The sequence below is a fragment of the Misgurnus anguillicaudatus genome, chromosome 20 (genome assembly GCF_027580225.2).
Source record: "Misgurnus anguillicaudatus chromosome 20, ASM2758022v2, whole genome shotgun sequence".
Taxonomy (NCBI): Eukaryota; Metazoa; Chordata; class Actinopteri; order Cypriniformes; family Cobitidae; genus Misgurnus; species Misgurnus anguillicaudatus.
Genome location: NC_073356.2, coordinates 9,048,008 through 9,062,103, shown reverse-complemented (window position 1 = coordinate 9,062,103; position 14,096 = coordinate 9,048,008).

Sequence of the window (14,096 nt, the reverse complement as noted above, 5' to 3'; positions counted from 1 at the left end):
TGAACACCTACTTTTTCGAACTCCTCCTAGAGCACTCGTGTGATTGGCTAGATTTTTGGTATGCATCATCTAGAGACACTCTAGACAAAAAGTTATCAAAAGCTTTTCGGTAGACCTATTTGTTGTCTTATAACGCATCAAAGAATGCGAGGGCGAGCACGCCAAAATGTGTTTGAGCCTGTATCTTCGCAAAACTTTTGCGTATTAATATGAGACTTGGTATATGTCATAACAGTGATGACCTGAGGGTGCATGCACCATTTCGTCACACTGCCCCCTACTGGTCACGAGATATAAAAAATGTCTATTTTTGCTTATAACTACTGCAAACTTGAATGTAAAATTATGATAGTGGTCTTGTTAGATTTCGTGAGGCATGCCGAGTCAAACGATACCAAATGGTTTTTGGTCGGCCATTTTGTGTGTCGGCCATTTTGAATTTTTCTTTAAGTTCAAGTATTTCAGAAACGCAATTACGTATTGTTATGAAACTTGGTATGGTTCATCAGCAACATGTTCTGGGAGGACTTGTAAACTTTCCGGTGCCCCCTAGTGGTCAAGAGATTTGAAGCTATATCTCTGCATCTCTTTATCGTATTTACACCAAATTTGGTGGGTGTCATCACAATCAAGACCTGAGTCACAATTTATTTTTTGGTCAGTGCCCCCTAGTGGTCAAGTTATTTAAGGCTATATCTCTGAATCTCTTTATTGTATTTACACCAAATTTGGTGGGTGTCATCACAATCAAGACCTGAGTCACAATTTATTATTTGGTCAGTGCCCCCTAGTGGTCAAGTCATTTAAGGCTATATCTCCGTATCGCTTTATTGTATTTACACCATATTTGGTGGGTGTCATCACAATCAAGACCCGAGTCACAATTTATTGTTTGGTCAGTGCCCCCTAGTGGTCAAGTCATTTAAGGCTATATCTCCGTATCGCTTTATTGTATTTACACTAAATTTGGTATGTGTCATCACAGTCATGACCTGAGGCACCATCTATTGTTTCGGCAAAGCGCCACCTAGTGGTCTCAAGATACAAAAAATTGCTATTTTTTCATAAAACTAATGCAAACTTAGATCTTGAATTATGACAGTCATCACGTAGGAATCGATTTTGGCCATGTTTGGCTTGACCCCGGTATCGCTGCTTGCAGCTATATTTATTATTATGTTTCCTCTTCCGCCATTGAAGTCAATGGCAGCCCATAGAACCGTACGTAGGAAAGTTATGAAATTTGGCACACATGTAGAGGACAGTCTCAGAAGTTACTATAGCAACATTGGTGTGTCTGACTCAAACCCTCTAGCGCCACCAACAGTCCAAAAATCCACTTATGTTCATGCTCATAACTTCTGACCAGTGAGTCCTAGAAACTAAATTCTTGTTTCCTCTGAATCCTTTGCTCATGATGATTCAAATGCACACATTGATGCCATTTGTGTCATGCAAATCTTTCCGCCATTTTGAATTTTCCGTAAAACCTACTTTTTCGAACTCCTCCTAGAGCGTTCGTACGATTTGCATGTCCTTTGGTATATAGCATCTAGAGACACCCCAGACAAAAAGTTATCAAAAGCTTTTTGATAGACCAATGCGTTCTCGTATAAATTGACAACATATATGGCGGCGAGCACGCCAAAATGGACGTGAGGCCGTATCTTCGCAAAACTTTATTGTATCGACACGAAACTTGGTATATGTCATTACAGTCATGACCTGAGGGTGCCTGCAACGTTTCGTCACAGCGCCACCTAGTGGTCACGAGATTCGAAAAATGCTTATTTTCACTTATAACTACTTCAAACTTGAGTCTAAAATCATGAAGGTGGTCTTGTTAGATTCCGTGAGGCATGCCGAGTCAAACAATACCAAACGGTTTTCGGTCTGCCATTTTGGGTGTCGGCCATTTTGAATTTTCTCATTAAGTTCAGTATTTCACAAACAGAATGGCGTATCGCTACGAAATTTGGCATGGTTCATCAGTGACATGTTCTGAGGGCACCTATAAATCTTTAGGACGGCACCACCTAGTGGTCAGGATATGTAAATAAATTGTTTAAAATCTTTATATCATTTGATTAAATTGCCACTATGACATAAGACTTCACTCTATTGATTCCTTGGCTCATGCTGAGTCCGACTGTACCAAATATGTCTGAGTCAAACCTACTTCCTGTCGGCCATTTTGAATTATATTGAACACCTACTTTTTCGAACTCCTCCTAGAGCGCTCATGTGATTGGCTTGATTTTTGGTATGTATCATCTACAGACCCTCTAGACAAAAAGTTATCAAAAGCTTTTCGTTAGACTTATCCGTTGTCGTATAACGCATCAAAGACTGCGAGGGCGAGCAAGCCAAAATGTGTTTGAGCCTGTATCTTCGCAAAACTTTTGCGTATTAATATGAGACTTGGTATATGTCATAACAGTGATGACCTGAGGGTGCATGCACCATTTCGTCACACTGCCCCCTACTGGTCACGAGATATAAAATATGTCTATTTTTGCTTATAACTACTGCAAACTTGAATGTAAAATTATGAGACCGGTCTTGTTTGATTTCGTGAGGCATGCCGAGTCAAACGATACCAAATGGTTTTTGGTCGGCCATTTTGTGTGTCGGCCATTTTGAATTTTTTCTTTAAATTCAAGTATTTCAGAAACGCAATTGCGTATTGTTATGAAACTTGGTATGGTTCATCAGCAACATGTTCTGGGAGGACTTGTAAACTTTTCGGCGCCCCCTAGTGGTCAAGAGATTTAAAGCTATATCTCTGCATCTCTTTATCGTATTTACACCAAATTTGGTGGGTGTCATCACAATCAAGACCTGAGTCACAATTTATTGTTTGGTCAGTGCCCCCTAGTGGTCAAGTCATTTAAGGCTATATCTCCGTATCGCTTTATTGTATTTACACTAAATTTGGTATGTGTCATCACAGTCATGACCTGAGGCACCATCTATTGTTTCGGCAAAGCGCCACCTAGTGGTCTCAAGATACAAGAAAATTACTATTTTTTTCATAAAACTAATGCAAACTTAGATCTTAAATCATGACAGTCATCACGTATGATTCATTTTTTGCCATGTTTGGCTTGACCCCGGTATCGCTGCTTGCAGCTATATTTAGGGGTCAAGCCACGAAGTGGCGTAGACACCTATTGTTTCTGTTAGTTTTCTTATTATTATTTATCTTCCTCGTTCTTCCACCCAAAAGTCAATGGCAGCCCATAGAACCGTACGTAGGAAAGTTATGAAATTTGGCACACATGTAGAGGACAGTCTCAGAAGTTACTATAGCAACAAAGGTGTGTCTGACTCAAACCCTCTAGCGCCACCAACAGTCCAAAAATCCACTAATGTTCATGCTCATAACTTCTGACCCGTGAGTCCTAGAAACTAAATTCTTGTTTCCACTGAATCCTTTGCTCATGATGATTCAATTGCACACATTGATGTCATTTGTGTCATGCAAATCTTTCCGCCATTTTGAATTTTCCGTAAAACCTACTTTTTCGAACTCCTCCTAGAGCGTTCGTCCGATTTGCATGTCCTTTGGTATGTAGCATCTAGAGACACCACAGACAAAAAGTTATCAAAAGCTTTTTGATAGACCAATGTGTTCTCGTATAAATTGACAACATATATGGCGGCGAGCACGCCAAAACGGACGTGAGGCCGTATCTTCGCAAAACTTTATTGTATTGACACGAAACTTGGTATATGTCATTACAGTCATGACCTGAGGGTGCCTGCAACGTTTCGTCACAGCGCCACCTAGTGGTCACGAGATTCGAAAAATGCCTATTTTTGCTTATACCTACTTCAAACTTGAGTCTAAAATCATGAAGGTGGTTTTGTTAGGTTCCTTGAGGCATGCCGAGTCAAACGATACCAAACGGTTTTCGGTCGGCCATTTTGGGTGTCGGCCATTTTGAATTTTCTCATTAAGTTCAGTATTTCACAAACAGAATGGCGTATCGCTACGAAATTTGGCATGGTTCATCAGTGACATGTTCTGAGCGCACTTATAAATCTTTAGGACAGCGCCACCTAGTGGTCAGGATATGTAAATAAATTGTTTAAAATCTTTATATCATTTGATTAAATTGCCACTATGACATAAGACTTCACTCTATTGATTCCTTGGCTCATGCTGAGTCCGACTGTACCAAATATGTCTGAGTCAAACCTACTTCCTGTCGGCCATTTTGAATTATATTGAACAACTACTTTTTCGAACTCCTCCTAGAGCGCTCGTGTGATTGGCTTGATTTTTGGTATGCATCATCTAGAGACACTCCAGACAAAAAGTTATCAAAAGCTTTTCGGTAGACCAATCCGTTGTCGTATCACGCATCAAAGAATGAGAGGGCGAGCACGCCAAAATGTGTTTGAGCCTGTATCTTCGCAAAACTTTTGCGTAATAATATGAGACTTGGTATATGTCATAACAGTGATGACCTGAGGGTGCATGCAACATTTCATCACACTGCCCCCTACTGGTCACGAGATATAAAAACATTCTTTTTTTGCTTATATCTACTGCAAACTTGAATGTAAAATTATGAGATTGGTCTTGTTAGATTTCGTGAGGCATGCCGAGTCAAACGATACCAAATGGTTTTTGGTCGGCCATTTTGTGTGTCGGCCATTTTGAATTTTTTCTTTAAATTCAAGTATTTCAGAAACGCAATTGCGTATTGTTATGAAACTTGGTATGGTTCATCAGCAACATGTTCTGGGAGGACTTGTAAACTTTTTGGCGCCCCCTAGTGGTCAAGAGATTTGAAGCTATATCTCTGCATCTCTTTATCGTATTTACAACAAATTTGGTGGGTGTCATCACAATCAAGGCCTGAGTTACAATTTATTGTTTGGTCAGTGCCCCCTAGTGGTCAAGTCATTTAAGGCTATATCTCCGTATCAGTTTATCGTATTTACACTAAATTTGATATGTGTCATCACAGTCATGACCTGAGGCACCATCTATTGTTTCGGCACAGCGCCACCTAGTGGTCTCAAGATACGAAAAAATTGCTTTTTTTTCATAAAACTAATGCAAACTTAGATCTTAAATCATGACAGTCATCACGTATGAATCATTTTTTGCCATGTTTGGCTTGACCCCGGTATCGCTGCTTGCAGCTATATTTATTATTCTTCCTCTTCCGCCATTGAAGTCAATGGCAGCCCATAGAACCGTACGTAGGAAAGTTATGAAATTTGGCACACATGTAGAGGACAGTCTCAGAAGTTACTATAGCAACATTGGTGTGTCTGACTCAAACCCTCTAGCGCCACCAACAGTCCAAAAATCCACTTATGTTCATGCTCACAACTTCTGACCCGTGAGTCCTAGAAACTAAATTCTTGTTTCCTCTGAATCCTTTGCTCATGATGATTCAATTGCACACATTGATGTCATTTGTGTCATGCACATCTTACCGCCATTTTGAATTTTCCGTAAAACCTACTTTTTCGAACTCCTCCTAGAGCGTCCATCCGATTTGCATGTCCTTTGGTATGTAGCATCTAGAGACACCCCAGACAAAAAGTTATCAAAAGCTTTTTGATAGACCAATGCGTTCTCATATAAATTGCCAACATATATGGCGGCGAGCACGCCAAAACGGACGTGAGGCCTTATCTTCGCAAAACTTTATTGTATTGACACGAAACTTGGTATATGTCATTACAGTCATGACCTGAGGGTGCCTGCAACGTTTCGTGATGGCGCCACCTAGTGGTCACGAGATTCGAAAAATGACTATTTTCGCTTATAACTACTTCAAACTTGAGTCTAAAATCATGAAGGTGGTCTTGTTAGATTCCTTGAGGCATGCCGAGTCAAACGATACCAAACGGTTTTCGGTCGGCCATTTTGGGTGTCGGCCATTTTGAATTTTCTCATTAAGTTCAGTATTTCACAAACAGAATGGCGTATCGCTACGAAATTTGGCATGGTTCATCAGTGACATGTTCTGAGCACACCTATAAATCTTTAGGACGGCGCCACCTAGTGGTCAGGATATGTAAAGAAATTGTTTAAAATCTTTATATCATTTGATTAAATTGCCACAATGACATAAGACTTTACTCTATTGATTCCTTGGCTCATGCCGAGTTCGATTGTACCAAATATGTCTCAGTCAAACCTACTTCCTGTCGGCCATTTTGAATTATATTGAACACCTACTTTTTCGAACTCCTCCTAGAGCGCTCATGTGATTGGCTTGATTTTTGGTACGCATCATCTAGAGACACTCTAGACAAAAAGTTATCAAAAGCTTTTCGGTAGACCTATCCGTTGTCGTATAACGCATCAAAGAATGCGAGGGCGAGCACGCCAAAATGTGTTTGAGCCTGTATCTTTGCAAAACTTTTGCGTATTAATATGAGACTTGGTATATGTCATAACAGTGGTGACCTGAGGGTGCATGCACCATTTCGTCACACTGCCCCCTACTGGTCACGAGATATAAAAAATGTCTATTTTTGCTTATAACTACTGCAAACTTGAATGTAAAATTATGAGACTGGTCTTGTTAGATTTCTTGAGGCATGCCGAGTCAAAGGATACCAAATGTTTTTTGGTCGACCATTTTGTGTGTCGGCCATTTTGATTTTTTTCTTTAAGTTCAAGTATTTCAGAAACGCAATTGCGTATTGTTATGAAACTTGGTATGGTTCATCAGCAACATGTTCTGGGAGGACTTATAAACTTTTCGGCTCCCCCTAGTGGTCAAGAGATTTGAAGCTATATCTCTGCATCTCCTAATCGTATTTACACCATATTTGGTGGGTGTCATCACAATCAAGACCTGAGTCACAATTTATTGTTTGGTCAGTGCCCCCTAGGGGTCAAGTCATTTAAGGCTATATCTCCGTATTGCTTTATTGTATTTACACTAAATTTGGTATGTGTCGTCACAGTCATGCCCTGAGGCACCATCTATTGTTTTGGCACAGCGCCACCTAGTGGTCTCAAGATATGAAAAAAATTGCAATTTTTTTCATAAAACTAATGCAAACTTTGATCTTAAATCATGACAGTCATCACGTATGATTCATTTTTTGCCATGTTTGGCTTGACCCCGGTATCGCTGCTTGCAGCTATATTTAGGGGTCAAGCCCCGTAGGGGCGTAGAACCCTATTGTTATTGTTAGTTTTCTTATTATTAGGGGTCAAGCCCCGAAGGGGCGTAGAACCCTATTGTTATTGTTAGTTTTCTTATTATTATTATGTTTCCTCTTCCGCCATTGAAGTCAATGGCAGCCCATAGAACCGTACGTAGGAAAGTTATGAAATTTGGCACACATGTAGAGGACAGTCTCAGAAGTTACTATAGCAACATTGGTGTTTCTGACTCAAACCCTCTAGCGCCACCAACAGTCCAAAAATCCACTTATGCTCATGCTCATAACTTCTGACCCGTGAGTCCTAGAAACTAAATTCTTGTTTCCTCTGAATCCTTTGCTCATGATGATTCAAAAGCACACATTGATGCCATTTGTGTCATGCAAATCTTTCCGCCATTTTGAATTTTCCGTAAAACCTACTTTTTCGAACTCCTCCTAGAGCGTTTGTCCGATTTGCATGTCCTTTGGTATATAGCATCTAGAGACACCCCTGACAAAAAGTTATCAAAAGCTTTTTGATAGACCAATGCGTTCTCGTATACAGTGACAACATACAAGGCGGCGAGCACGCAAAAACGGACGTGAGGCCGTATCTTCGCAAAACTTTAATGTATCGACACGAAACTTGGTATATGTCATTACAGTCATGACCTGAGGGTGCCTGCAACGTTTCGTCACAGCGCCACCTAGTGGTCACGAGATTCGAAAAATGCCTATTTTTGCTTATAACTACTTCAAACTTGAGTCTAAAATCATGAAGGTGGTCTTGTTAGATTCCTTGAGGCATGCCGAGTCAAACGATACCAAACGGTTTTCGGTCGGCCATTTTGGGTGTCGGCCATTTTGAATTTTCTCATTAAGTTCAGTATTTCACAAACAGAATGGCGTATCGCTACGAAATTTGGCATGGTTCATCAGTGACATGTTCTGAGCGCACCTATAAATCTTTAAGACAGCGCCACCTAGTGGTCAGGATGTGTAAATAAATTGTTTAAAATCTTTATTTCATTTGATTAAATTGCCACTATGACATAAGAATTCACTTTATTGATTCCTGGGCTCATGCTGAGTCCGACTGTACCAAATATGTCTGAGTCAAACCTACTTCCTGTCGGCCATTTTGAATTATATTGAACACCTACTTTTTCGAACTCCTCCTAGAGCGCTCGTGTGATTGGCTTGATTTTTGGTATGCATCATCTAGAGACACTCTAGACAAAAAGTTATCAAAAGCTTTTCGGTAGACCTATCCGTTGTCGTATAACGCATCAAAGAATGCGAGGGCGAGCACGCCAATATGTGTTTGAGCCTGTATCTTCGCAAAACTTTTGTGTATTAATATGAGACTTGGTATATGTCATAACAGTGATGACCTGAGGGTGCATGCACCATTTCGTCACACTGCCCCCTACTGGTCACGAGATATAAAAAATGTCTATTTTTGCTTATAACTACTGCAAACTTGAATGTAAAATTATGAGACTGGTCTTGTTAGATTTATTGAGGCATGCCGAGTCAAACGATACCAAATGGTTTTTGGTCGGCCATTTTGTGTGTCGGCCATTTTGAATTTTTTCTTTAAGTTCAAGTATTTCAGAAACGCAATTGGTTATTGTTATGAAACTTGATATGGTTCATCAGCAACATGTTCTGGGAGGACTTGTAAACTTTTCGGTGCCACCTAGTGGTCAAGAGATTTGAAGCTGTATCTCTGCATCTCTTTATCGTATTTACACCAAATTTGGTGGGTGTCATCACAATCAAGACCTGAATCACAATTTATTTTTTGGTCAGTGCCCCCTAGTGGTCAAGTCATTTAAGGCTATATCTCTGCATCTCTTTATTGTATTTACACCAAATTTGGTGGGTGTCATCACAATCAAGACCTGAGTCACAATTTATTGTTTGGTTAGTGCCCCCTAGTGGTCAAGTAATTTAAGGCTATATCTCTGTATTGCTTTATCATATTTACACTAAATTTGGTATGTGTCATCACAGTCATGACCTGAGGCACCATCTATTGTTTCGGCGCCGCCCCACCTAGTGGTCTCAAGATACAAAAAATTGCTATTTTTTTCATAAAACTAATGCAAACTTAGATCTTAAATCATGACAGTCATCACGTATGAATCATTTTTTGCAATGTTTGGCTTGACCCCGGTATCGCTGCTTGCAGCTATATTTATTATTTATCTTCCTCGTTCTTCCGCCGAAAGTCAATGGCAGCCCATAGAACCGTACATAGGAAAGTTATGAAATTTGGCACACATGTAGAGGACAGTCTCAGAAGTTACTATAGCAACATTGGCGTGTCTGACTCAAACCCTCTAGCGCCACCAACAGTCCAAAAATCCACTTATGTTCATGCTCACAACTTCTGACCCGTGAGTCCTAGAAACTAAATTCTTGTTTCCTCTGAATCCTTGGCTCATGATGATTCAATTGCACACATTGATGTCATTTGTGTCATGCACATCTTTCCGCCATTTTGAATTTTTCGTAAAACCTACTTTTTCGAACTCCTCCTAGACCGTTTGTCCGATTTGCATGTCCTTTGGTATGTAGCATCTAGAGACACCCAAGACAAAAAGTTATCAAAAGCTTTTCGGTAGACCTATCCGTTCTCGTATAAATTGACAACATATATGGCGGCGAGCACGCCAAAACGGACGTGAGGCCGTATCTTCGCAACACTTTGGTGTATCGACACGAAACTTGGTATATGTCATTACAGTCATGACCTGAGGGTGCCTGCAACGTTTCGTCACAGCGCCACCTAGTGGTCACGAGATTCGAAAAATGCCTATTTTCGCTTATAACTACTTCAAACTTGAGTCTAAAATCATGAAGGTGGTCTTGTTAGATTCCTTGAGGCATGCCGAGTCAAACGATACCAAACGGTTTTCGGTCGGCCATTTTGGGTGTCGGCCATTTTGAATTTTCTCATTAAGTTCAGTATTTCACAAACAGAATGGCGTATCGCTACGAAATTTGGCATGGTTCATCAGTGACATGTTCTGAGCGCACCTATAAATCTTTAGGACAGCGCCACCTAGTGGTCAGGATATGTAAATAAATTGTTTAAAATCTTTATATCATTTGATTAAATTGCCACTATGACATAAGACTTCACTCTATTGATTCCTTGGCTCATGCTGAGTCCGACTGTACCAAATATGTCTGAGTCAAACCTACTTCCTGTCGGCCATTTTGAATTATATTGAACACCTACTTTTTCGAACTCCTCCTAGAGCGCTCGTGTGATTGGCTTGATTTTTGGTATGCATCATCTAGAGACACTCCAGACAAAAAGTTATCAAAAGCTTTTCGGTAGACCTATCTGTTGTCGTATAACGCATCAAAGAATGCGAGGGCGAGCACGCCAAAATGTGTTTGAGCCTGTATCTTCGCAAAACTTTTGCGTATTAATATGAGACTTGGTATATGTCATAACAGTGATGACCTGAGGGTGCATGCACCATTTCGTCACACTGCCCCCTACTGGTCACGAGATATAAAAAATGTCTATTTTTGCTTATGACTACTGCAAATTTGAATGTAAAATTATGAGACTGGTCTTGTTAGATTTTGTGAGGCATGGCGAGTCAAACGATACCAAATGGTTTTTGGTCGGCCATTTTGTGTGTCGGCCATTTTGAATTTTTCTTTAAGTTCAAGTATTTCAGAAACGCAACTGTGTATTGTTATGAAACTTGGTATGGTTCATTACCTACATGTTCTGGGAGGACTTGTAAACTTTTCGGTGCCCCCTAGTGGTCAAGAGATTTGAAGCTATATCTCTGCATCTCTTTATCGTATTTACACCAAATTTGGTGGGAGTCATCACAATCAAGACCTGAGTCACAATTTATTTTTTGGTCAGTGCCCCCTAGTGGTCAAGTCATTTAAGGCTATATCTCTGCATCTCTTTATTGTATTTACACCAAATTTGGTGGGTGTCATCACAATCAAGACCTGAGTCACAATTTATTGTTTGGTTAGTGCCCCCTAGTGGTCAAGTCATTTAAGGCTATATCTCTGCATCTCTTTATTGTATTTACAACAAATTTGGTGGGTGTCATCACAATCAAGACCTGAGTCACAATTTATTGTTTGGTTAGTGCCCCCTAGTGGTCAAGTCATTTTAAGGCTATATCTCTGTATTGCTTTATCGTATTTACACTAAATTTGGTATGTGTCATCACAGTCATGACCTGAGGCACCATCTATTGTTTCTGCACCGCGCCACCTAGTGGTCTCAAGATACAAAAAATTGCTATTTTTTTCATAAAACTAATGCAAACTTAGATCTTAAATCATGACAGTCATCACGTATGAATCATTTTTTGCCATGTTTGGCTTGACCCCGGTATCGCTGCTTGCAGCTATATTTATTATTATTATTATTATTATCTATTATTCTTCTTCTTCCGCCATTGCGTCTATGGCAGTCCATAGAACCGTACGTAGGAAAGTTATGAAATTTGGCACACTCATAGAGGACATTCCAAATAGTCACCACACCAAATTTGGAGTGTCTATGTCAAACCCAATAGCGCCACCAACAGTCCAAATTTTCACTTACATTTTTGGTTATAACTGCTGACCCGTACGTCATAGAAACGCAATTCTGGTTTCTTCTGATTCCTTGGCTCATGCCGATTCGATTGAACCATATGACGTCATTTCCGTTATGCTAATTATTTCGATATTTTGAATTGTTTGTAAAACCTACTTTTTCGAACTCGTCCTAGAGCTTTTGTCCAATTTGCGTAAAGAATGGGTGTGTAGCATCTAGAGACACTCATGGCAAAAAGTTATGGAATTCGTGTCGATTCACCAATCCGTTACCGTATAACGCGTCAATGAATTTTACGTAGAGCGCGAAAAAAACGGATTTGAGGCTGTATCTTCACCAAAGTTAAGAGTATTCATACGAAACTTGGTAGTTTTGATGGCAGTCATGACCTGAGGGTCCATGCCCAGTTTCGTCACAGCGCCACCTAGTGTTCACGAGATTTGAAAAATGGCTATTTTTGCTTATAACTACTGCAAACTTGAGTCTAAAATTATAAAAGTGCTATTGTTAGATTCCTTGAGGCATGCCGAGTCAAACGATACCAAAAGGTTTTCGGTCGGCCATTTTGGGGGTCGGCCATTTTGAATTTTAACTTTTTTTGTAGGAAAGTTATGAAATTTGGCACACCCAAAGAGGACATTCCAAATAGTCCCCACACCAAATTTGGAGTGTCTATGTCAAACCCGATAGCGCCACCAACAGTCCAAATTTTCACTTACATTTTTGGTTATAACTGCTGACCCGTACGTCATAGAAACGCAATTCTTGTTTCTTCTGATTCCTTGGCTCATGTCAATTCGACTGCACCATATGACATCATTTCCGTCATGCTAATTATTTCGATATTTTGAATTGTTTGTAAAACCTACTTTTTCGAACTCGTCCTAGAGCTTTTGTCCAATTTGCGTAAAGAATGGGTGTGTAGCATCTAGAGACACTCATGGCAAAAAGTTATGGAATTCGTGTCGATTCGCCAATCCGTTTCCGTACACCGCGTCAACAAATTTTACGCAGAGTGGGAACAAACGGATTTGAGGCAGTATCTTTGCCAAAGTTAAACATATTCACATGAGATTTGGAAGTTTTGATGGCAGTCATGACCTGAGGGTGCGTGCACAGTTTCGGTACAGCGCCACCTAGTTTGAACATGTTGATGAGCATGCCGCAATGGATTTGCGGCTATATCTTCGCAAAAGTTTTGCACATTGGCAGTGGTTCAGTGGTTCAGGGGTTAGTGGTGGTTGTCTACAAATCGGAAGATTGGTGGTTCAAACCCCAGCTCCACCTGACCAAGTGTCAAAATGTCCATGAGTTATATGTCATAAAAGTCATTGAAAAGTGATTTCTTTTGCTTATAACTACTGCAAAATTGAGTTTAAATTCATGAAAGTGCTATTGTTAGATTCCTTGAGGCATGCCGAGTCAAATGATATCAAAACGTTTTCTGTCTGCCATTTTCAATAACAAAGCATACCAACTTTTTCAAAACTCATCCTACAGCGTTCGTTTGATTGGCTTGGATTTGGTACACACAATCTAGACTCTAGAGAAAAAGTTTTTGTCAGTTGTTGTATAGCACATCAACAAATATAATGGCGAGTACGAAAATGGATTTGAGGCTATATCTTCGCAAAGGTTTTGCACATTGATGTGTGTATTGGCAGTGGTTCAGTGGTTAGTGTAGGTTGTCCACAAATTGGAAGGTTGGTGGTTCAAACCCCAGCTCCACCTGACCAAGTGATGAGGTGTCCATGAGTGAGACATCTAAGCCCAAATGCTCCCGATGAGCTGGATGGCTCTTGTGTGGCTGACACTGTATGAATAGGTGAATGTTTCACAACTTGTAAATGTCATGAACTGAGGGTGTATGGAATGTTTTGTTACAGCACCACCTAGTTCATCAGTGACATTTTTTGAAAGCCCTTGTAAACTTTTTTTAGTGCCCCTACTGGTTAAGAGTTTTGAGGCTTTATCTCCAGATCACCTCATCGTATGTACACAAAATTTGGCACCATATTGTTTCGGTGCAGTGCCCCCAGTGGTCAAGTCATTTGAGGCTATATTTCAACATTGCTTAATCATATGTATATCAAATTTTGTGGGTGTCATCACAATCATGACCCAAGGCATCATCTATTGTTTCGGTGCAGTGCCACCTAGTGGTCAAGTCATTTGAGGCCATATCTCCACATTGCTTAATCGTATGTACACCAAATTTGGTGGTTTTCATCACAATCATGACCTGATGCACCATCTATTGTATCGGTGCAGTGCCTCCTAGTGGTCAAGTCATTTGAGGCTATATATCAACATTGCTTAATTGTATGTATATCAAATTTGGTGGGTGTCATCACAATCATGA